At 41.1% G+C, this 23,914-nt stretch overlaps 1 long non-coding RNA gene across 2 annotated transcripts in view; it reads left to right on the top strand.

Moving 5' to 3' along the window:
* Window positions 1–2,580: 2,580 nt before the first annotated feature.
* LOC131469713 (uncharacterized) overlaps window positions 2,581–23,914 on the top strand; it is a 97,689-nt gene continuing 76,355 nt past the window's right edge. For both annotated transcript variants that reach the window (XR_009241829.1, XR_009241830.1), the window contains exon 1: window positions 2,581–2,878. This is a non-coding gene — a long non-coding RNA (uncharacterized LOC131469713). The remainder of the gene's footprint in view (window positions 2,879–23,914) is intronic.

Below are 23,914 nucleotides of genomic sequence, written 5' to 3'. Positions count from 1 at the left end.
GCTCGCAGGAAGGCAAGTTTTAATTATCATGAGATTTCAGCGCTAAATGAAGATAAAAATACATATTTGTAATTAGGCCACAAGACATAAACATTTACAGTGCATATGGATGCAGAGAATTATTTCAACAAACACCTTTGGTACAAGGTAAGAACAAAAAATGAATGAACTTGTAAATAAAGTGTTATTTTTATTTTGACTCTGGTGGTTAATAATTTATCAGACAAATCACAGACAATGTTGTATAATGTAAACTATTTTTTATTTCTTCTTCTATTTTTTCTATTTAATAAGAAAATGTAAATATATTATTTTTCGATACTTTCCAGGTCATATATATGCATATGTATATATATATATATATATATATATATATATATATATATATATATATATATATATATATATACAAAAAAAAATTGTGCCCACGAAATAGCTATAACGTGCGCACAAAATACTAATTAATAATATCATCATTCCTGGACAGTTGGGTAAGCAAATCGAGCGCACCACCTCTAAGGTCAAAGGTAGAGGCAGTAGAGTGGCTAAAGCTACACGATGGACAGAGATAGCGTGATAGAGTTTTATTTTAGGCTGGGAATGAGCTACAAAGACATTCTGAAAAGCCTGTCATTGCAAGGAACTATTATTACCGGGAGGCATTTTAACAGAATATTGAGAAGCAGGTTTCTTTACTGGCGCAGGTACGACAATAACAACACAACAACCGCCCGATTTGCTTACCCAGGTGTCCAGGAATGATAATATAATTAATTAGTATTTCGTGCGCACGTTATAGCTATTCCGTGGGCACAATTTATTTTATTTTAAATTGGGGCTCCGTACTTATGCTTCTTCAAATCAAAGTTTTTGAAAAAGCAACTGTTCAGTAACAATATCAGTGATTTCACAGAATTTCAAAATAAAAGTCTTTGTTTTGATATGGAACAATATATAGCTCGTAATAAGAACCTATTTATGACGCAAAACAAATCAACATACAGAAATAACTCTATATATAAGATTATATTATGTGTTGGGCCAAAATGAATACGCTCTGAACATTCTGTATACATCTCTAATCTGTATTATATCACTAAGCGTTTGCGGTTCCTCCAACAGAACCTTTAGACTTCTCAGCACACTTCACTGCACAGACAGTGTTGTCCTGATAATGACCCTGCCTCCTAAAATTCAGGTCATGTGCATGTACTAATTTGTTTTGCCAATTATATTTTGAAAGGATTATAATTGCGGCCTGGATTACATGGTTATACCCTGACAATGTTTTTGCATTATGGAAATGTACAGCATGCTTGTTGTAGGAAGGTGATTAGAGGTGATGATACGCGTACTCAGGGCAGGATTTTGACACACATGACCAGAGGTTGAATTGTCCTGTGGAATTTACGTGTTATTATGTTATTATGTATTATTTATGGGTTACACATTTCAGAATCACTCTGAAAATGGCAAGTTTCATGCAATACGGTACATATATGCTTGTAATATTTAGGTGAAATTATTTTCATTTTGTAGAAATTGAAGATGAAATGACGAATGATGAATGACAATTATTTCTGGTCTGTTAATTTGCCAAAAAAATTGAAGAACCCACTCATTCCACATCGTGTATAGCGACCTATAACCTTAGAAGAGAAGAGTCTGTTCTCTAAATGAGAAGATTATTCTTTTTTTTCTAGCCTATTTAATTAAGATTGTATGCATACAATGCGGGGATTCACTTGTGAAACATGTCTCTTGAATATGGCTGTTTTACAATAATATGTTATGATATTATTAGTTGTTACAGAAACTGAGTAAAAAAACAAATACTCTTAAACTCTTAAAACTTAAAATGATGCACACATGCTCCTGTGAATTGTGTTGTGATGGATTTCCAACCTTCAAAAACGTGAGTTTACATAAAAATGTTAATCTGGACAAGACTGTTTGCTATGGGTGAGCATTAGGCCTAAAATGTTTTGAAAGAAACAGTATGAATTCTGAGATTAGTAGGAATTCTGAGATTAAAATCATACCTCTAAGAAAAAGTCAAATTTCTGACTACGACAAGGGTTAATCTCGTATACTCAGAAACTTAAAATGATGTACACTACTGTTTACTACGGAAGAGTATTGGGGGGTATGTAAGAACATGTTTTGAAATAAATAAATAAAAAAAAAACAGGATGTGTTCTGAGATTAGTCAGAGTTCTAAGAATAGTACAAATTCTGACTTTAATGATGCACAAATGCTCCTGTGAATTGTGTTGTGATGGATTTCCATCCTTCCAAAAAGTGGGTTCATATAATAAAAATGTAAATCTGGACAAGACTGTTTACTATGGGAGAGTAGGACTGCATGTAAAAAGATGTTCTGAAAGAAAGTAAAAAAAAACAGCATGAATTCTGAGATTAGTCAGGATTCCAATAAAAAGTCAGCATTCTAAGAAGTCAGAAACCTGACTTTAATCTCAGAATTCTGACTCTGTTCTTAGAATCCATGCTGTTATATATTTGTCTTTCAAAAACAATCTTTACATGTGGCCCTAATACTCTTCAGTAGTTTACAAATATCTGTTCTAGTACTGAATGCAATGGCTGAGTAAAGAAAAGAAACACCGAGGCCACTCGAGTCTCCTTCGCTGTGTATCAAGTGTGCAGGAAGGCAGCGCGAGTCCAGGAAGCAACGATTGGGACGCGGCCCAGTGACCGAGGTTTGGGGCGTCGACTAAACTCCACTCAAACCAATGAGAGTCTACGGTGAAAACTTTGTAAACAAGTCTTACACGCTGTTTTAAAGCTCACCAGAGTCTATTTACTCCGACGCGACGCGACCGTGCTGCGACCAAGTGCGTCGAAAGTACCAGAACAGGTGAGAGGCAGTTGTGTTTGAATTTTAAACTGGGCTTTTGCGCCATGTGTACGCATGTATGTGTGTGACCGCCCAAGCGGCTGCGTGTGTGTGTATGTGTGTGTGTGCTCTCGTGACTCGTAGTAGCTGTGCTCGTGTTAAACAGCTGTCATGTAATGTAGCTACAAGTATCACATGGAAAAAGTCAACCGCGCGTGACTAAATGGATACTATGTTTTCTTGTTACAACATGACGTTAAAGGACGTTTCAACGAATGACGTCGCCCTATGGCGTCACAGTTTAAAACGTAAAAAAATACCAGAGTGTAGTCAACAACCTGAAGTGTGCAGTGCAACGTTCTACAAGTCTGTTTTTGATTATTATTTTTTTTACTTTCTCTTTAATTTTGTTCCTCAAACAGTCAGTGGTCTGCTTGGCAGTCGTGTCACAACAGTTTATCAGCAGATGAGACTTTAATTTAATTTGAGAGACATTCAAGGGTGTGAACTCCTCAATAACAACAAGGATGTGTTGATTCATCTGGGGATTGTTGTCTTGTTTGTTTTGGTTTGTTTCATCCCCTAAAATGTCAGGAAAAGGTGACAAATGTCCATCTTTCCCCCCCTAAAAAAAAAAAAATCTTAAAATGCCAAACTCCCCAAATGTTTTGTTTTGTTCAGAAAGCAAAAATATTCAGTTCTTCATCATAGAACAACAAAGAAACCATATTCAAATTATTCAGAATAAATAAAGTGTAATCAGTGGTTTTTGTATGTCATATCAACAGTTCAGTTAATCAAATTAAAACTAGTTTTTTGATGTACTACAATGTGTACTTGATTTGTTAAATGAAATGCATGGTTTAACCTGTACACATACGAGACATGGCAACCAAATTTTGCATAAGCTCATTTACTTGAGTTCAGTTTGCAAGGATACAGAGGTCTGTGCGTGTGTGTGGGCGTGCGTGTGTGTGTGTGTGTGTGCGTGTGTGTGTTCTGCATAACAAGTAACACAAATGATAAATGCAATAGAAAATCTAGTGTTTTTCTCCCTGGTTGAATCCACTTGTGAATTATTCAGTAGAGAAATTGTATAAAAAATCAATACATAATCGACAGTGTTTGTCGTTGCAATGTTCAAGCGTTGCACAAACACAGTTAGATTTGAAATTTTTTTGTGTTTTTTTGTATTTTGTGTTTCTTTAGCGCTCACTAAAACAATATTTTCATATCAGCCCTAATCTCCCTAGTAACATACAGTATAATGTGTGTTCAGTATCTGTGTAAAGAGTTGGTGGCTTCAGCTTTATTAGCATTCCGGTAACCTTTTGACTAATTTCAATGAGCGGGCTTTATAATGGAGCCGAATCCATTTAACATTATCATTTGCCCCCTGAGTGAAGGAGACGTAGCTATGATTAGGCAGTAAATGTGAACGTGTCATTGGTGATAAGTGGCCAGAACTGCTTGGTCTGCTCTTAATCTGAGACATTAACTCATCAGGTAGTCACAGTGGGGGATTAAAAGTGCTCACTTTAAATAATCCTATTATGTTCGTAAAAACGCGCAGTGGCATAGGTTTTTGAAAACGTATAATTTAGATACCATTTTTTCAGATAAGTGAGTTCCTCCCCTTTGATTTTCCTCATGCTCTCTTAACCCACCCACTGACAGCCATTGCTGTTGTTTCTGAGCTCCAGTGGTGCTGAAAGTAAGCTTCACTGTCGACGTGCCGTATTCTGCTGCCTGCTGTTTTACTGTTAGGCTGAACAGCTTGCTATAGGCTACAGAAGTCTTCATTCAGAACGGATGTGGGCACAACTTTAGCTGTGGAACGTCAACATCTGCACGCTCTGTGTTCCCCCAGCACGCCCACCTCAGCTGAAGGAGGGGTTGAGGAAGAAGGGGGAGTGAAAAAAAGTTTCCTGTGAGAATGGCTGCGAAACTGAATCGTCTGAAATGTTGGCAGAGGCTCAGACTTGCACTCGATATTTTTTCTTCTTGACTAATTTCTCTGCAAGTGTGATGCATTTCTTTCTGGTACACTTGTGGTTTGCACAGCTCTCACGTTTTATTTATTCTTGTTTGCACCCTGCTCTTTGTTTGTGGGCTTGTAGTTGGAGGAGGGCATCTGTACTGTAGTCATTTCTCTGTCACTACCTGACAAACAGCCTTAAGTTAAGACTTAACAAGCAGTACTCATTTCCAGAGTTCCTTGGCCTGGAACACACTTGTGTTGTATTTTTGGCTTCATAGCTGGCAGCTTTTGGCTCCTTGGTATTGTTTCGGATGAAAAATGACACTGTGGCAACAAGGTTAAAATGGAAACTATGAGCTTTAACTGTGATATCTGAGCCATATCAGATAAATCATTCCCAAGAAACATTAATAGTTGGGAAGCATCACAGAATGTTTTTCTTGAAGACATTAAGCTACATATTCTAAACTCCTTATGTTACATAATTGAGAGCATCCGATATATTGGAAAGCCAAACAAAAACAGACGTGAAAATAGTTTTGAATTTTCTTCAAAGAGATCAATGTCACATCTGATGAAAGCGAGTGTCATAATTATTATAATAAACAGCTGAGCGGCAACATTTGCTGCAGCGAGCGTGCAATCATGTCAGTATTGTCATTTTCTTTTTACATTACTGTAACATTATTGCCAGACTCTAAACTTCAGCATGTGGAGACTGCAGATGAAAAAATAGAAATAGAGGTTTGTCGCAGGGTCTGAAAATTAAGATCAATAACCACCAGGGGGCTCCTACAGTGGTAATATTGTAAATAAAGAGATGCACACTAAATCCTGATCAAGTTGATAGATGTGTTTCTAGCAAGTCGTATTAGAAATTAGGTTCTGTGTTATTACATTTGAGTTAAAAGCTCTCTCCTGTTGTCAGTGAGTGTTTATTTGCATGCTGACTATGGCTAGTTTGCCACACGTAGGCTACCTCAAAGAAGTCATTCATAATTGGGCAGATATTAGAGACAGCTATGAGCTTCTACTCATTTTGGTTCACTGGTCAGTCAACTTGCCCTGCAAATACTTTTTACTGGATACTGTTCAGTTGGCCATTGGTTATGAAATGGCACCCTTCCATGATACGTTTCTAGCACCTCTCGGCTCTACTCAGGTTGGGTATCAGACATGTCGTTTTCCATTACTTCATAGCACCTCCTCAACGTGGTCGGGGTTGTCATAGCACAGGAATGTCTGCGCCTCGTCAAAAGAACACCGTGTATTTTTGCAGGCAGCAGCTGTAACCCTCTTGCTCGGTTTTTAAGAATGGCAGGTTCGATTCGTGTGTCGGACGTCGCTCTTGTGACTCTTCCGGTGACAAAACTCTCTGACCAATCAGTGGTCGACCGTCTTTTTATGTCACATTTTAGGATCGGCTCAGATCGCTTGGAACCTCGCCAGAGCAGGTTCAAAAAAAGCACCAGGTACCTGGCGCTGTCACTTATGGACACATCTTTATTATGGAAAAGCACCATGAGACATAAAAACTGATGTCTAAGACTACACAAACGGAACATTCACATTTGTGTTATGTAGTTCATTTGTAGATAAACGTGGGGACTGTCCTGAAATGCTGATTAATCCTAAAATATCAAACAATATGTAAGCGTTTCATCAGATTTGGAGTTACGAGAGACGAGTCATATCGTCATTTAAAAATGCCCCATATATTGTCATCTGATGACTCAGTTGCGCTTCAGTGGATGCTCTCTGTTGCCACAGCAGCTGAGCTCCCAGCTGTAATGTGGTTTTGCCGAAATTAACACCCCACTTACTTCTTCAGAAAAGGATTTTATCATCTATATTATTCACGTCAACTGACTTTGAAATTTCTACCGCAGTTGGAGTTCCTCCGAATATCAAAAGCATAACTCTTAATTAACATCAGTAACCTGTTATGCGAGATGAGTACACTTTGTTTCCCTGTGGCATTGTTGTCACGTTGCCACTGTACATGAAACTCACTGACGTCATCGCTTCCTCTCTGCACAACTTGTACATAAACAAGGCGTATGACAGACAGACCGTGGTGTTTTGGTGGTTGGCTTTGCTTTGCCGTAAATTCACAGTTCAGATGAGAAGAGACGCAGTTCTTTTATGACTTGAGAGTCACCTTTATTGGCACACATGAATTCTCAAAACAAAACTAAACATGAGCGGTTTCCCCTGAAACTGAGTATTTGAAAAAGTCACTTTCAGATGAGTTATTTTAAATCACAGCTCTACTACAAGCAAAGAAACACCCGATTAATTAAACTCTTGCTTATGTTCTTTCTCTTGTAGTATGTATTTCCAATTAAACCCAGTTTACATGTTTGACATCTGAGACTGAGAGACTATCCACACGAAAACAAGTCTAGATGATGCCACTCAAGTTTTTTTTAATCATTTTTACCTTTGCGTTTTTATGTAGACGATACGATGATGTCACCTCTGTCTTGCGCCGGCATTCACTGTCACTACCTTCGTCGTTGTTGTCGTCGTCATCCTCCTCTTGTGTTTGGAGGTGGTTTGGTCCGTTCACTTTATGATAATGATAACTTTACTTTCTTTCCTTCATTTCCTTCCTTTTGGTGTAGCAGCGTTACAGCGCCATGCGCAGGCCTGGCATATGTACTACAGCAACGACGTCACGTTTACGGAGACGACAAACGACAACGTAAAAGATTGTTATGGCTTTGTTAAGATAAGGCTTTTCCAGAGATTACAGGATATACCTCAGCCGTGTTTCCGTCAGGTGAGAGTGTGTCTTGCACTGTTAGCGTCCAGATGAGATGTGCACTCCTGTGTGAAAGGATGATGTTCACAGAATCAGTTTGTATGTGAAAAGGTCTATATTAGTAGATGCATGTCTGTTATCGACAGACACAGCTGTTCAAACATCTTTTTGTTTTGTTTTTTTGACAATGCTGAATATACCAGTTTACTTTGTGCAGAAGTTCATTTACGTGAGAGAGTTACACTACAAAGCGGACGTGTCAAATGAACTGTGAGCATTTTTGTTATTCACTCGAACATCAGCTATGCTTCTTTACAAATCTATGACACAGATTACACCAGAGAAACACAGTGAGGTTTTTTTTTGTTTTTTGGCTTGTTGGTAGACTAAGGTGTGTCTTTTTTTTGTGGTAGTCATGCCAGCTGCTCACAATGCGATGGTGTGGTGCTAAAAACAAAATTCCCCAGTGTACCCACGTCAAAGCATGTCAGCTTATTTCCCAAAGGTGCACTGAGATCACATATGTCATGAAGTCAGCCGGATGTTGTTGGTTTTTTGTTTTTTTTTAAGTGACATGCAGCTCCACTGCTCTTCAAACTTATCCTGCAGATGATCTAGATGGTTGCTGTGCTAGACTGAAATGCAGGAATATGTGACGTTAAAATACGCCCTGAGAGATGTCTTTTATTGTTTTTCATTTTGTTGTTAACAGTTTAAGGTTTTAGGACACACAGAAAGGAATGTAAAAAGTAATGAACAAAACGTTTTACCTTAATTTTTTTTTATTTTTTTTTTTACAGTTGTCGTAAAACAATATGTGTCACTAAGGTATGCATGTTCTTATTTGTTTTCTTATTTGTGAGTGAAATTAATGTGACACTGTTTTCTATCCAAATACATGGTAAAACTTTGACCTCTAGTGGTCATTAGCAGTACTGCTTCACAAGCAATTTGTACAATTTGAATAATTCTGAGAACATTTTCATATGTGCCTCCCTCTTAGTTTTCATACATGATTATTACAATCCTGACCATTGTAATAAATGTGTATTACAATGTAGTTTTTTTTAGTTAAAAGAATTGGTACTGGCCTGAGACCAGCAGCATGTTATGAACCTGACATGAGCAGGCGCATGGATGTTGTTGTCTATGAATGGTTGTCTACATCTACACTCCTGAGGGCAGATGTTTGCAGAAGGCTTGCATCACAACCTTATTCTGTATTTAGGGTCTCTCAGTCCATGTTTTTTTTTGGTTTTTTTTCAGTACAATGGGTAACGCTTTGGACATCAGCGCTATGTATGTGTCCATCCAATATTCAAAGGACCAATTCACCCAAAAACATATGCAGTTTCGTTACCAATTTCCAGAGATTAATGTGTTATTCGATCACCAGACAGTGGATCTGAGAAACATGTCAACAGAGGAAGTTGAAAACTGAAGTGAATCAACAAAAAGCTGATTTCAAAGTCACTTCCTTCAAAGAAAATGAAAGCCACTGCCCTTTTAGTGTTTTATGAGTAATAGGTCTGAAAAAAAATCAAATAAATTAAAATGTTGTAATAGAATGTGAATTAAACCAACACAGCAGCATCATAATGATTTTAAGTTTATTCTTCATTTGACCAAGTGGGAAAAAATGGGTGAAACCACCCTTTAAATCCTTTCATGTCATGTCACTCACTGACTCCAAACTAATTTCTGAAAAATAAATAGACACATTTTATGGGATTATAGTGTTTCCTTTTTTTCACAGACTCTTAAATCTTTAGAACTCTTACAGCTGCTGTTCTCATACCTAACCACAAGATGGCGGAAAAGTCATGCAGTTGAAATCACAAAGGAAGGGTTTAAAGGTATACAATCATTCATTCACTGTGAAACAGTTTCATGTGAGGAGAGCATCTGTCACCACCACTGTTCGGTCACTTTTACAGTTCAAACCTTTTATTTTTGTGCCGTTATCTAACTGTGGGAACTCTTTTAATAAAGAAACCAGTGTCTCAAATGTCCATTGTTTTCTCTTTAAACAAAAAAAGCCGTGCAAGACTTAATCTCAAAGGTCTTTGCTGGTCATGGAAAAAACAAAACGTACGTATTTTCACAGCATAGATAAATCAAAGAGTCACTAAATTATGGAATGAGATTATCACAAACTAATGAGCGCAGAGATATGGTTTCTTTTTGTTATTTCAGTGCGTGATTTACAGCTCTGGTTTGTTCAGGGAAGTACATCCAAGAAAACGTCAAGACATTCTGAATGCAGCGAGCAGCCAGCTAACATGGCCTTGACTCGCTCTCTTACATTAAAAATAGTAAATGGCCATACTGGGGCGATGAGAATATAACTAACCCATGTAAGACCGGCCTCTTTTTGAAGTCCAGCTACATTGCCTTCTGTCAGCCCCTGTGACCCCAGCATCTGACCTCAAGTTGGAAGTTTATACAAGACGAAAAATCAATCTAGAGTGTGTTTCACAGCGAGGATGGATGTGGATTAGATGGGAATGTCCTGTGCGAGTGTGAGAGAGAAACAAACTCTGATAAGAAAGGTAAAATGAAGACAGAGAGTCTTATTCAGAATGGTCATAGTGTAGGAAGGATGTAGTATTTTGAACCTCTGAAAATTTCCTCAAGTGAAACCCCACGGTGAAAAGAACTGAACCATATTGTTGCTCTGTGTTATTCCTTCATTTTGTGCACTGACTCTCTTTGTGTAATGTGGTGGATGGCCCAGGATGCTCCAAGGTTTATGTGTGTGTGCATATGTGAGTGATTTTGCGGTGTGTTTTAATTGAAAGTAAACTTCCCTTGATGAGGAATTTCCAGTGAAAGGTGAACCTTGTACAGTTTTGGCAACGTGGATGATGGGCTAGAGTCTGAGCTGCATTATCACATGCAATACGGTGTGTGGGAGTCAATGAGCGCACAAACGACAATTACACTTCCAACTAAATGTATTGTAACTGTGCAGAATGTGTTTGTGTGCATCCTCAATTATGTTCCATCCTCAGGTCAGTGCATAGAATCTCACAGATGAACGTATTATAAAAGCAATGCTTCCTCCAAAGCAAAACACACATAAACACAATCCCGTTGCTACACGTTTCAGTTCCTTTTATCCAGGCTGGTGGAAGATTCCTTTCACTCTGTCACCTCAGAGTGAAGTTTAGTTGTTTCTAAACTACTGCCACAAGATGAATTAGAAATAGCACAGCAAAAAAGTAAGGTGACAATCTACAAATGAAAAATGGCATCTGATTTATCCCTAAATGACCCTTAAAGTGATGATATTAAAACAGTGTTTTTTTTTTTGTACTCAATATGTCGTACTTATGCTTCCGTCCAAGGGATTTGTGGGTAGAATTTGGCGGCCGAGGCTGGGATTGGCTCCAGCTCCCCTTGTGACCATCAGAGGTTTAAAAGCGATATAGATAATGGTGAGATGGAAGTCTCTTGCACTGATGTGTTGAGGGTTCATTCTTTGGAAAAAAAAACCCTGCTCTCCAGGACAGTTACGGTGCATCGACATAGAACGCATTTCTTCCATAAATCCTTGCGTCTGATGTGACACCTTCCGTTTTAATCCATCCAGCTGTCCATACACGCCGGCCCCCCGTGAGAGTTTGTGTTTTACTTGAGCTCCACGCCTTTTAAACGTGACCTGAAGCGTATTTTTTACGCTCCGAGTCTGTTTTTCTGCGTTTTACGCACAGTGATGTTCTGTTGAGGAGGTCTGAGCTTGTCCCAAAAAGACGTATTTGACCTGAACTCGACACCGTGGCTGAACGTCTCTTGTGTAGACTCAGCACAGCGATGTTCGGCTCTTCATGCTCTCCGTCTTCTGTGTTGATACAGTGTTACACTATGTGAGACATTACAGGACATTACGTATATATATAGAAAGACTCTCTTGCGCAGACAATCCAGACTGTAGTCCAGACTGGTTAAACAAATACCATGGCCATATAGCTTGGATGGACAACTTGTTTTACTTTCTTTTTGTCTTTAGTTTTTTAAAACTGATCAAAAATCAGTCATGTTTATTTTTGGTCCCCTCTGCTTTCACTATGTGCTGCATTATTCCCAATCCAAAAACAGTGTAAAGAATAGCATTCACTTGCTATTTATCATACTTATGGCACAGCTCAGCACTGCATCCGAGGACAAGTACCTGTGTCCTTACCAACACCTTGCCTCTGAGGCATCTTTACGACACTCGCTCAAACAGGAACCACTTGGGACACGAAAGTTGCCTGTTGCCCGTTTACCAACACGTCAGAGAGACGGTTTAGGAAACACACAAGTGACACAAAAGGTGGCTATGTCTGAACATGAGACAATTACACGTGTGACTTTCATCACGTGTGGGTGTAAATGCTAACCCTCTTTGACCGGGTCTTTACCCCCTGAGGATAATTAGCCTGCCCCAACTTCTCACATCAAGATGAATGACTTAATGTGTGAAGGCACATGGCCCCAACTTGCTTAATTAAAGCAAATAAATCCACTTGATTGGGTTAAAGTTGAAGTAAGTCTTTCACAAAGTGGCATATCAAGTCAATCCATCTGAAAGACTCTGTAGCTGGGGCTTCTTCTCGCTTGCTTGGCGCTGATGTAAATAATCAAATGATTAATGGTTGAATTCCATTTAGCTGCTTCGGTTTCAGAGTTCTGGTGTTCATCAGGCTCACACACTCATGATCAGAGCCACTGCTAATGTTATCGGTTATCAGTAAAGCCCGGGCTTTTCTTCTTACTATGACATGTCAGAATGTCATATTTTGCAAAGAGACATCTCAGCATTGCAGTGCATCATAAACAAATACAAAAGTCCAGCTTTTAAAAACAAAACTCTTGAAAAAGTGTCATTAATAAACAAAAAATCTAAATTATTGCCCATTTGCTTACACTTTATGGCGGAACTTGACTTTTCCTCTTACTTTATATCTCAAAGTTCTGACTCCTGGGGTGACTGATCGTTTGGCTGCACTGCCCATTTGACCTTAAATGACACAGTTCTTCGACCTGGCTGAACAACAGTGAACAGGGTGATCTGACTGCCAGCTTCTCCTCCTGGCCATTGGGTACCATCAGAATGCTTTTCTTCTTGTGAGCCTCCTGTAAACAAATGAACCAGCTGTTGCACTGGACCGCTCGAGTCGGCGTCCACCCCGTCCCTCGCTCCTTTCTCCATAAATTGGTTCAGTCCTGCACAGTGCATACTGTAATAATGTCAAAATGGTGCCTTCTCCAGAACACACATATGCACTTTATTCTCCACAGTCGCTGGCTCATGCCTTACACTCGCCAATTTACAGTAACCCAGCCCTTTTTCCTGGAAAGTAGGGCAAAGGTCATGCGACTCTGGTGTGCATCCTCATACGTTTGTTTGTGTCTGCATGAATGTGACGTGTAAGTGTGAGTGTGTGAGAGTGGGGCGCAGGGTCCTGTGTAGGGATACCCCGATAGGCCCCAGAAATCCCCCTGAGCAGCACCCAGCATGGAGGAACAACTATGGCCTTTGTTGGTCACCCCGTGGATCTCACACACAGTTAATATAGACTTTTCCCACTGACTCTGCCAAGAGTCTGAAGTCATTTAATGAAGTGGTGGCTGAGTTTAGAAGGAGCCAGTGTGCTCGCCGCTCGCGCTGACAGAATGGAAAATGTCTGTGTTATGCAGCGAACAGCGAGTGACAAGAGGAGTGTGTTCTGATACTCACCTCTCTGCTCACACACACACACACACACACAAACACACGAATGCATCGGGGATACACACACACACACAATCGGAGGAGCCATGAGGAGAGGCGGTGATTAAATAAATTCACACTGCGACTCTTGTGGGTGGTTAAAGCGCATTCATTCAGGAATACATCGCTGATTCTGGCAGGTTTGTAATCAGCTGTGGTTTTGGTGTAACAATAACAGTGTCCCCTGCTGAACTCATCACAACTCCAGTGTTTATTTATTAGCTTTTGATTTGTGTTGTGTCTCTGTGAATATGAATGTTTTCTGTGTACAATAAGTGGGAATAAGAAGCGCTCCAAGACTAAATCTCCCAAACGTTCTGCCAGAATTAGATGCCCTAATTGTGTCACAAATTCTTTGGGAATCTTTTTTTTGTCTGGTTCACTTATCAGAGCGAAACCTCACCTTTCATGTGCATTTTCATGGCTGTCTATTTATCCACTTGTGCTATGAATGGACAGTATCTCTGTATGTATTTGGTCGCACTTCTATTCAAGTCCCTGTCTTTTCATCTTATCTATGGACAGATTGCAGCCTGTTTTGGTGTCCTATTGTGCAGCTGTCAGTTATTTTCAAAACACTAGAGTGTCATTTGCCTCAGATTCCATCCCATTCAATTTTCCCTTTTTTCTATGGCTCCACCAGCATACATCTCATTGAGTGTGCATCAGGGGCAGATTCATTCTTCTCCTCTTCTAAGAGCACATTTCTTTTTTCTTTTTTTTTTCATAGCAGCCATAAGCCTTCTTTTTAAATCCACAGACAATGTGTTTTTGTCCATCCTCCTCCATCCTTTTCAGTGGAGAGTGCAGGGATTCTCTCTCTTTCCCCCTAACGCTCACTCACTCCCTCCGCCTGACCCCAGAGTGTGGTGTTCTCTTGAATCTCAATTGTCTCCTCATAATGAACCATGATGAATGATAACAGAATGAAATGTAATAATTCATGCAGGCCTCCGTGAGGAGCACGTGGCTAGCGGTTGGCCCTGGCCGTGATAGCCTCCTGCTCGGCTCGCGGAACAATACGCCGACCCTGCCAGCACCACTTGCCCTGCTCTGGTCCAGCAGTCTTGTTGTTGTGTCCCCTCGCTGCTATTCAGAGTCACTTAACTCTGGAAGGTTGTCTGTGATCACTGACATGCCTGAGCATCTCTTTGGGAAACAGGGCAAACCGTCTCCTTGGACCCTCTGTCTCTTCTCGGAATTCCTTCATTCTTTAGCCTTCACCTCTTGTTTTATATGTTTGGGCCGCCTTGTAAGGCTTTTGACTCATAGTTGAGTTTGTCAAATGAACCCCAATAATGTCGACATCTTGTCGCTCCGTAATGTCCCCCCTCTCTTTTGTCAATTGTTCCTTCTTTTTCCTGGTACTTTTCATGATGGTTCAAAGAATACAGGGTTGTATTATAGGCCCTTTATTTACACCAGGGAAAGTCAGAACAACACACTCAGCTATTTGTCTCATATTCAGACTGAACCACACACTTGTGCAGTACTTTTTTGGCACTAGGGCATTTTATAGGAATTTATCCAGAGCTCTTTTTTTTCATTTCTTTCACAATGTTAAGCCCAACATCATTTCTTTTTCCTGATGTAAAAAATGAGAAGAAAGCTGAGAATGATTTGTGTAACAAAGTGAAGAAAAACAAAAAAAAATGCATTACAGCAGTCACAAAATGTTTTCTCTGTAACATTGTTTATTTCATACCACACAGGTTTATAGCTGTACCGCTGTGAACAGCCATAAAAAAACAATAGGTTACCTCAGGTGCTATAAAATAATTGTAGACGGCTGTTTAGTAACTCAACTTCATTCATTCATAAACAAACATTTACCAGCTTTTTTAACCCTGTTAGGCTTAAAAGATCCTCTAAACTACATTCCCCACCCACTCAGATTCAGCGCTGGTTGTGCATTTTACCACCCAGTCTGGCAACTGTCACATATTAGGACTGATTTACAGTACTCTTGTAAATAGATTCCCAAATCTCTGTCAAATATGAAATGGCAAAGACCTAAAGTGGATAATCAAGCAAAACACAAAACAAGTGATGCCATTTTGTGTGACATAACCCAACCCTTGTCACGTGTCTTACCACAAGTTTGAATAAATGGCCCAGATCATGCCCTCTATCTATTTGACCTGTACCTCAAGTTAAGACTATATAACCCATACCATTTGGTTAATATGGACATGTATCTGACTTTAAGTCTTCTTTTGAAGACTTGAAGTCTGTGTGCTTCAAGTTTGTGCTGTCCTGTGACGAACTGTGTGGTGTGGATGTTGGTGGTGGAAGATGGCAGTGGAGACGAGGAGGGCGAGGAGAGGCTCGAACAGAGGCTCGATTTATGCCCCAGACTGGCAGGTTGGGGTTTTGATGCAGAGTGCTCATGTGGGTTTGTGTGTGTGTTTGTGTAAAAACTCCTGTGTGCATGTTGGTCTTCCTTAATATTCCTGTGCTCACTTTAAAGCGGGATAAAAAACAATCAAGTAATAGAAGATGTGTCTTTCCTTTTAGTTGCCCTTTAATGAGCATATAGAAGGTATTCTTATTCTGACAGCATCCTTGAATCTGAATTGTCAGACCCTGATAACGCTTCACCTTTACCTGAGCCTCAGTGTTTTCTTCTCCATGGTTGAGTTGCAGGACTACTTGTCAGAACAGCTGGAGCCATGCAGCACTTCTCTCCTCTCTTGTAAACCATGTCCTGGAGTGTTATGCCATAACATACTGTACATGTGCAACAGATCCAAGGAATGCTTTCACAGTAGAGTTAAGACAGTTCTTATCGCTGCGGTTGGATGGAGAAACTTTTCTTGTCCCTGTATGGTGCAGGAGTTAACCTGGATGGCCATTGATGGAGGAGTGACTTTGTGACCGTTTCTTGAAGACTTCATCTCTCGTTTCAGCTCTTCTTCAATATAGCATCTATTTTGTAAATGATGGTGCCATTTAGCGTAAAATAGATGATAAATTGGAGTAATGCTTTGTGCGTGGTCATGATGTGACCTGCTGGTCGGCACACACAATATTCATCACCATTTTCCTTTACTAGCTTCATACTCTCAATCAAATAGGGTTTCATGGAATTGTGATTCTTTATTTGTTTTACTTCAGTCAATATTTATACAAGAAGAGACATAGTTGCCCTGCCATATTCAGAATCCAGAATATGTTAATGATAGTTTTCCACTCTGCTCTCGGTGTAGATGAAATAAGAATGTTAGGGGTAATTTGCAAATTGATATAAATAATATCCACTCTTGTTCTCTGTTCACAGGAGGAATGTTGATTTTGCTCATCCAGGTGTGTGATAATTGCATCGTTGTAAGAGCCAGCGAGCAAATGTGCTCCAGCTTTCTTTACGAGACTTAACTGCCATGCAAGAGTTGGTAGTTGGGTCGGTAGGAGCGGCGAGGGCAAGGTGTCGCCTTGGTGAGTTTCAGGTTCGGAGCTCCCGCCCGTCTATTGCTTGAAACACAACACAGCGTTTAGAGAGGTGGACAAAGATGGAAGAAAGACGAAAACAGAGTGAAAGAGAATCTTACTGTAAGCGTGCGATGAGTGTGCCAGTTCACGAGTTTGGTGGTCTTTCTATGGAGGTTGTTAATTAGTGCAGAATGTAGACTACAGTTCCACTGCCAGCACTGATGAAAAGAGGAAAGGGAGAGCAAGCGAGAGAGAGAGAGGGAACACTGTACAACTGCCAAGAAAGAGGAATTTGTGATACGTTGAGAGTGATTCCAAATGCTGGAGTAAAGCATGGGGACTACCAGAGTTCCTGCCTCCTGACCCATGTGTTTGCTCCCGGGCCTTTGAGGCACAGTCAGACACAGGAGCACAGTGAGTGTCTGTAGACGAGAGCGGTGAATGCAATGAAATAAATTTGCAGCCTTCAGATTAAGGCAGGAGAAGTAGTGATTTCAGGTCTATGTTTCAACCATGGGAATACCTTTTGAGTATGTTCTCCAATGCTGATAGTGCGGCTCCCCCACACTTACAGAGAGAGGTTTAGACCGATGAGATACAGATCATAGCGAGAGGTGTATTTCACAGAAAGATCTCGATGTACATTATATAGTACAGAAAGGAAGTGATGATATGCTACTCTGTCAAGTGTAAATTTAGAGAGGGCTCAAGCTGCTTCAGGGGAAACAACCCACACAAACTGGTGTGCTGGCCACACATCTATCTGGCTTTCAAACAATAGAGGCATCAACCCTCCCTCACTTCCAGGCTTTACCCAAGGAAATGAATGTTTACTCTTGTTATTTGATGGTTCCCTTTTATGTTGCTGTGGTATAAAGCCGTGCTGGAGGATGTTCACAGTTCTCCATTCCTTCTAAAGATAATGCTCAACACTTTCAGGTGCTGCTTTGCACATATGTGCTAAATGCTGTCAAGGTGCCTGCTCAAGTAAGACTTCATTCACTCATAACAGTTGTTAAAGCATTCACACAAGCTTCCCAAATTGTTGCAATGTGACAAACATAAAAGGCAAAGTCATCATTCCTGTCTGCCTGACTGTACCAAAGGTGTTCCTTCTGGGATCAAGACAGGCTGTGTTATAAATATTGTAAACAGAAAAGGTTATTATCCAAATTAACCAGTGTTTTACTGCAATTATTCAAGCGGCCCCACTGCACATACACCCCACCACACCTTGTTCAGCAGAGTTCAGATCCTGGGAGTGGAGAAGCTGGATGGAAAACACCATTATGTCATCTCAGTTGCACCCTCCCTGACTGGCCACACTGTGGTGCTTTGTGAGCAGCAGACAGAGGCACTGGAGGGATGGATGAACTCATGTAGAGATACAGTACATGCAGTATATATCGTGAAGGGATGGTGAACCTCAAATTACAGCTATTTTCAATATGAAGTGATGTTTTGACTGATTTAAAAAAAAAAGTTTAATGTTCAAGTAAAAAAAGGTCAAACAGTAAACCATTAAAAAATGGTCCTAGGGAGAAAAGCCTCAAATCCTTGTGTATTTTAAAGCCATACAAAATACCTATTTTGCATTTTTCTTTATAGTGACTAAAATACATTGATGTTTTTTTGTTAAAATAGTGTATTAATACATATTAGTTGTGTTACTAGTAGAGAACTTTGTAATAGTCCCCCCATCTCTCCCTCTCACTCAGTCTTTCCGTTCTGCCTCCTAACATCTGCTCTCAGCCAGCCACCTGTCTGCTGTCAAATGCAATATTAATGTACGCCATACACTTGTTAATTATTTCCCCTGAATGTGGCCATGTCAAGCCGAATATGCATAACAGGATTGTAAAGAACCATTTTATTAGAGGTGATCACTCTCTTTCTCCTTCCTCTTTCACTCTTTCTTCTTTTCTCTCCGTCCAAATGCTGTTTCTCAGGTCTTTCTATCCACTGAAGTGGTATGGTGTGTGTGTGTCTGTCTGAGCTCAGCGTGCCTCCATACACCAAACAGAGCTTGTTTCCCAGGAGACACACAACTGCGTGTGCTAGGAGGGTGGCAGAGGGATGGTCGGAGGGGTGGATGGAGGGAATGGGGTGATAGAGGGGTGGCATGTTGAACTGAAAGCGGGGGGAGGCTGTTGAGGGGTGAAGTAATGAGAGGTGTTGTTGGAGGGGAGCTGCGGAGGGGGTGGCAGCAAAGCGAGGCCAGGCCAGGCGGGTGGCATGGCAGTGGGGCCTCCTTGTGTCCCGGTCCCCCTTGTCCCTCCTGGTCCCTTTTGCGGACAGCATCTGCAGCCTGCTTTACATGCAAAACACACCCTGCAGAGAGGGCGTCTACACATGGGGCTAAGGGGGCCAGAAGAAAAGCATTCCTGAGGCAGCGCTGGGAGAAGAGGGAGGTGGGTCTCTTCAACAGCCTCTCTCTACCACTGTCTCTCCCAGATGAAGCCGTGGGGGGATGCAGTAATGAGGGATGAGAGGATAAATTCACTGAAGATTATTTTTGCTTTGGATCTGCCTGGAGCTCATTTCCATACACAATTAACACCATTGTTTTGTCACAACAGCTCAGTTTCATATTCACTAAAGGCCTGACACAATCAATCCAACCTCACACCCATGAAGGTGACATACCAGGTGATGATGTCGTCTGGCTTGGCCCAAGAAACAAGCTGTTAAATGTTGGACGTGAGCAGAACAGAGTAGAGAAGTCCACTTCTAATACTCGTGTCTCTTTGAAGGAGTGTTTCTAATCTTAAAACTCCTAATACTCAAGTGGCAAAGAACTTTCTGCCCACATTCTTCCATTCTTCCGTTCCATATCTTTCCTCTGACCTCTCTTACCAGAGGTTGAAGTTGTCTTAGAGCTGGTCGACTCACAGTTGTTCCCTGTGCTGGCGGCATGGCCTCCCATTGTTAGCAGAGGAAAAAAAACAATGGCGAAATGGGGCCTAATATTGTAATAATGTATTTTATTCCATGGCTTTCTCGTTTTCCTTTTTCCTTCGATTATACGTACTGTGAAGTCACTGAGCTGCCCCAAACAATGTATCCAACACTAACCAGATGTCACGGCATGTGAGTCATCTCGTGCAGAGGACAGTGTGTGTGTGTGTGTGTGTGTGTGTGTGCGCACCCTCATCAGGGGAATGCCACCTGCCAAGAAAAAGCAGGCACATGTACACACTCAGTGTTCACACACCTGATATTTTCTGATCATAACACTCAGCCCTGCGTTACATGTCACATCGGCTTAGGTCCGTCGTACGTCGGTGTCTTTTCGAAGCATTAGAGAAAATACCACAAAGACAGTTTAAGGCTAATGTCTCACAGACATTGTAGTCAGAGCTGGACTGTCATTTTATGTCTGCTTACAGTCAGTCTGAGGTCACCAAATGTCTTGGATTGAGGAGAGGTATAATTTACTCATTGTTGGGATTTAGGATACTCAAGTGATATTTCATGGTGTTTCATCTGATGCAGGATAGGTTGTCTTTCTTTTTTAGCCCTGACTGGAAAATTAGGATACATTTAAAATGTGGTTCTGGTGCCACTTGTCTTTGTCCATCTGGTCATTTGCTGTGAGATTCCCTTTTATCTTGGGATTTTTGAAAGATTCGCCGCAGATGTCTTTATTAGTGTGCAATTGCAACGTATTATCCTGTAATTGTTTGATTGGGCTTGATACTAAAGGCTCAGCGAGAAAAGTGGGGGACATCAGTCTGTCTACCCTTAGATCCCTGCATATTAAGGTGTATGAAATGAGTATGGCAATGTGACTCAAGCAAAAAAGCAAAATATCTTTATAATTCATTGTCTCCTCTTAAAAAATTCTATTGCTTAATCCTCACATTTGAATTCTGAATTTGATGATCAGCAGCAAACTGCTATTTTTGTCCAGTCGTCCATTTCCAAGCTACCTCCTCCCCTGTGACTATCAGTGTTTGTCCTCTACATTCCCAAAGAAGGAAGCTTCCTCTTTCTTTTTTCATTCCCGCTGCAGAAGTGAATTGTGTAAGATTGCTGTCTTTGTGTAACTAGTGTGTGCAATAATAAACTGAGGAAATGAGTGCTATTGCTCCACTTAATGTTAGCATTATACATATCAGGAGGTAGACTGCGCTCAGCTCAGGTTTCAAAGCATGGGCCCTCACAAGCCGTAGTTTATGGGAGAGATGAATGAGCTGTTTCCATGCCATTATGTCAATCAAACCGGAGTTTGACCCCATCTGCATGAATAAGTCTTTTCATTTGCTGCGGTGGAAATTGTCTCAGTGATTTCCTTGACTGAATACATGCAGAAACACTCTGTAAAAGGCATACCCAGCCCTGCGTGTCAATCAGCGTGTTTGATCTGCTATAGGAACTATAAGCGTCGTGTCATTCAGGTTTCCAGGTCTCTCTCATGGCAAGTAGAGCCTCCACTTCTGTTTTCCTTGGACAAAAATGCATAAAAGTGGCAAGATAGTGATAACGTTTGCCAAACCTGTGATGGTCACAAAGCAATGTGAAGCTAGTTTTTTAGTTGGGGGTGTCAAAGTGATCATTTCTCCATGATTTGTTCACTAACTTCTATCTGTGACACATTGAGTTGAAAGTAGCTCAGTAACATTGTGACATGATTGTGTAGAATCCTTTTGTGCTGTGCAATACTTCACTTAACCCCTCTTCTGCCAAAGGTTTTGAACTTTGCATAATGCCTGTTCATGCTTGTCGCACATGCTCTGTGCAGCCTCCACAGTGATGGGAAACCTTATGAACAGTGGGTGCTGCAAGTGGGACTGTTGGGTTGACTGAGTGATGGAATAGCTTGCTCACTGGGCCTGCTGCTCTGCTTTGTGCCAAAGGAGGAACTCCAGGAATCATCTTTTGTGTCCTCCTACAGCACATGCCTCACATGCTTCCACACTAAAAAGGAAAAGCCTACGTTACTAGTCCTCGCTGCTGAACCTTCACCAGTTAATTTCATAACATTCTTCGTTTACTCTCTCTCTCCCTCTCCCTCTTTCACTTTTTTGACTTGTTTGTAATTCTTTCCATTTCACACACGTTCCTCTTGCAGTGGTAAAGCAAACCTCTGTCATGCTCAATTCCAGATGTTTAAGTTACTCTAACTGGGAGAGGCGAACCATTGTATAATTACAAACGTACACAATTAAGATCCGGTTTTAAGACCTGCTCTAATCTTAGCTGGATGCCTCTCTAGGCCGCCCTGAAGACTGAGCTTTATGGTGTGTGGAGCGAGTGCATGTTGGACTGTGTGGCGTCCTCAAACGGAAACTCCTGTAAAATAATCCAGTCTTTGCTTTAAAAGGGGATGTTTTACTTCTCTGTTTTGGAATTTGTGCACTTCACAATCTCCAGCACTCACACGCCCAATGGGAACGTGGCATGTGTGTGTGCACACGCACATGGGTTTGTACGTATGTAGCATGAAGATATGCTTCCTGTGTAACCCCCTATGTTATTTTGTGCATGCTCCTTTGTGCATCTTTATGTGAATGTGGAGGAAAAAAGCACAAGCAAATCCATGTGTATCTTATTAATACAAATGACAACACCCCGAAAACAAACGCTAATAAAAACAAAAACGAGCAACAATACATTTATAGTGAGACTTGGGCATGGTGCAATCTCTTGAATGAACAACAGAACCCGTTCATGGGACCCAGTGTCTGTTGAATGATTTCACTGTATAGTGGTTTACATTAAATGTTTGCCTAGAGTTTGTTCTTTGAAAGTTGTAATTCCATTGCAGCTAGTAATTATGGGTCCTCTATAGCCATGAGTGCAGATGTAGCTGCTTCAAGTCCCTTTCTATTGCCTTCATTGTGCTTTTTCTTTGCACCAGCTTAGCCATATTTTCCAGCATCGTATGTGGCGGCCAAGAACATGCTCACTTGAACACCCATACGTTCCTCTGCTGTATGTCCATGTTCTGGGAAATGCTTTGCTGCAAAAATGAAGCTTCGTTTGAACTCGATACCTTCCTTGAGCTGGGTTAAAACCTTTTATGTGATATCTTTTGCCTGATGTCTGTGTGCTCAGCTCCATCAGCACAGAGCTTTCTCTTGTTTACAGTTGTCAAAAATAGTTTGTCTCCTTTTATCCTCCTCCCTTTTAAGTCACACTTCTCTGACACCAAAGACAAGATGGAAGCCACAAGTGTTCTCTCCCTGTAATTTTCCATGTCTCCTTAAGCTCAGAGTATGAGCATCTGGAGATGCAGCTCTCTGTCCACATGTGTGTATGCATTTGCGCGAGTGTGTTATGAAATCAATTTATACAACCCTTCTGTGAATCTCTACTTAGCACTCTTGATTTCCTACTCCCTGCTCGGTTCCTTTTTGGTGGTGTGCCCTTCCATGTCATTGTGCAACGCTGCAACCACTGCTCAGTGAAATCTCAGAGCCTGAAATGAGCATGAACATCACTGGCAACAATTCTCCAACCTCATCCAGCCACACACTTCCTCCGATGTCCCCACCCACCTAATCCTCTCCAGCTTTGGTCAGGGGGACCTGGCTGGTGATCCCTGTGTCATCCCTCCTACACTGAGAAGACAGAAACATTCCCCTATCCCCCTTCTATCCAGCCTCCCTTCACAGATTCTCAAATACACAAACACACACATGCACACACACCACCCCCAAGCCAGACATCCCTCCCTGTCTTGTCCCAGCTAGCTACAGCGGCTGCAGAGCGAGGGAACAGGAGGCCCCACCACTGGGCCAGCTGTTCCACACTCCCTTGCCGCCCTGGGCCCCACATTCCCTCATTCAAGGGAGCTTTGTAGTTCTGACATCTTGGAACAGTTGAGCAGCTCAGCTTCTAATGCTGCTGTAATGGTGAGAGAGAGGGAGAGACAGAAAGAGGGAGGGAGTGGAGAAAAAAAAAAGAATGAGACAGGCTTTATGTGTGCTTGCTTGTTACGCTCAATCTCTCCACTGCTCCCTCCCCCTATTTCCCTCCAGCCCCCTCATCTTGAAACCTTTTACTGTACTTTACCATGGCCTATAACTTGGCTCTTTTGGTTCCATACTATTCGGACCTACCTGCATGTTGCGTTGTATTTGTACCAAACTGTATGTAACTCAGACTACATCCTTA

Source organism: Solea solea, chromosome 12 (genome assembly GCF_958295425.1).
Source record: "Solea solea chromosome 12, fSolSol10.1, whole genome shotgun sequence".
In the NCBI taxonomy this organism is placed as follows: Eukaryota; Metazoa; Chordata; class Actinopteri; order Pleuronectiformes; family Soleidae; genus Solea; species Solea solea.
Note: the sequence above shows the minus strand (reverse complement) of the source record. Positions and strands in the feature narration are given on the sequence as shown.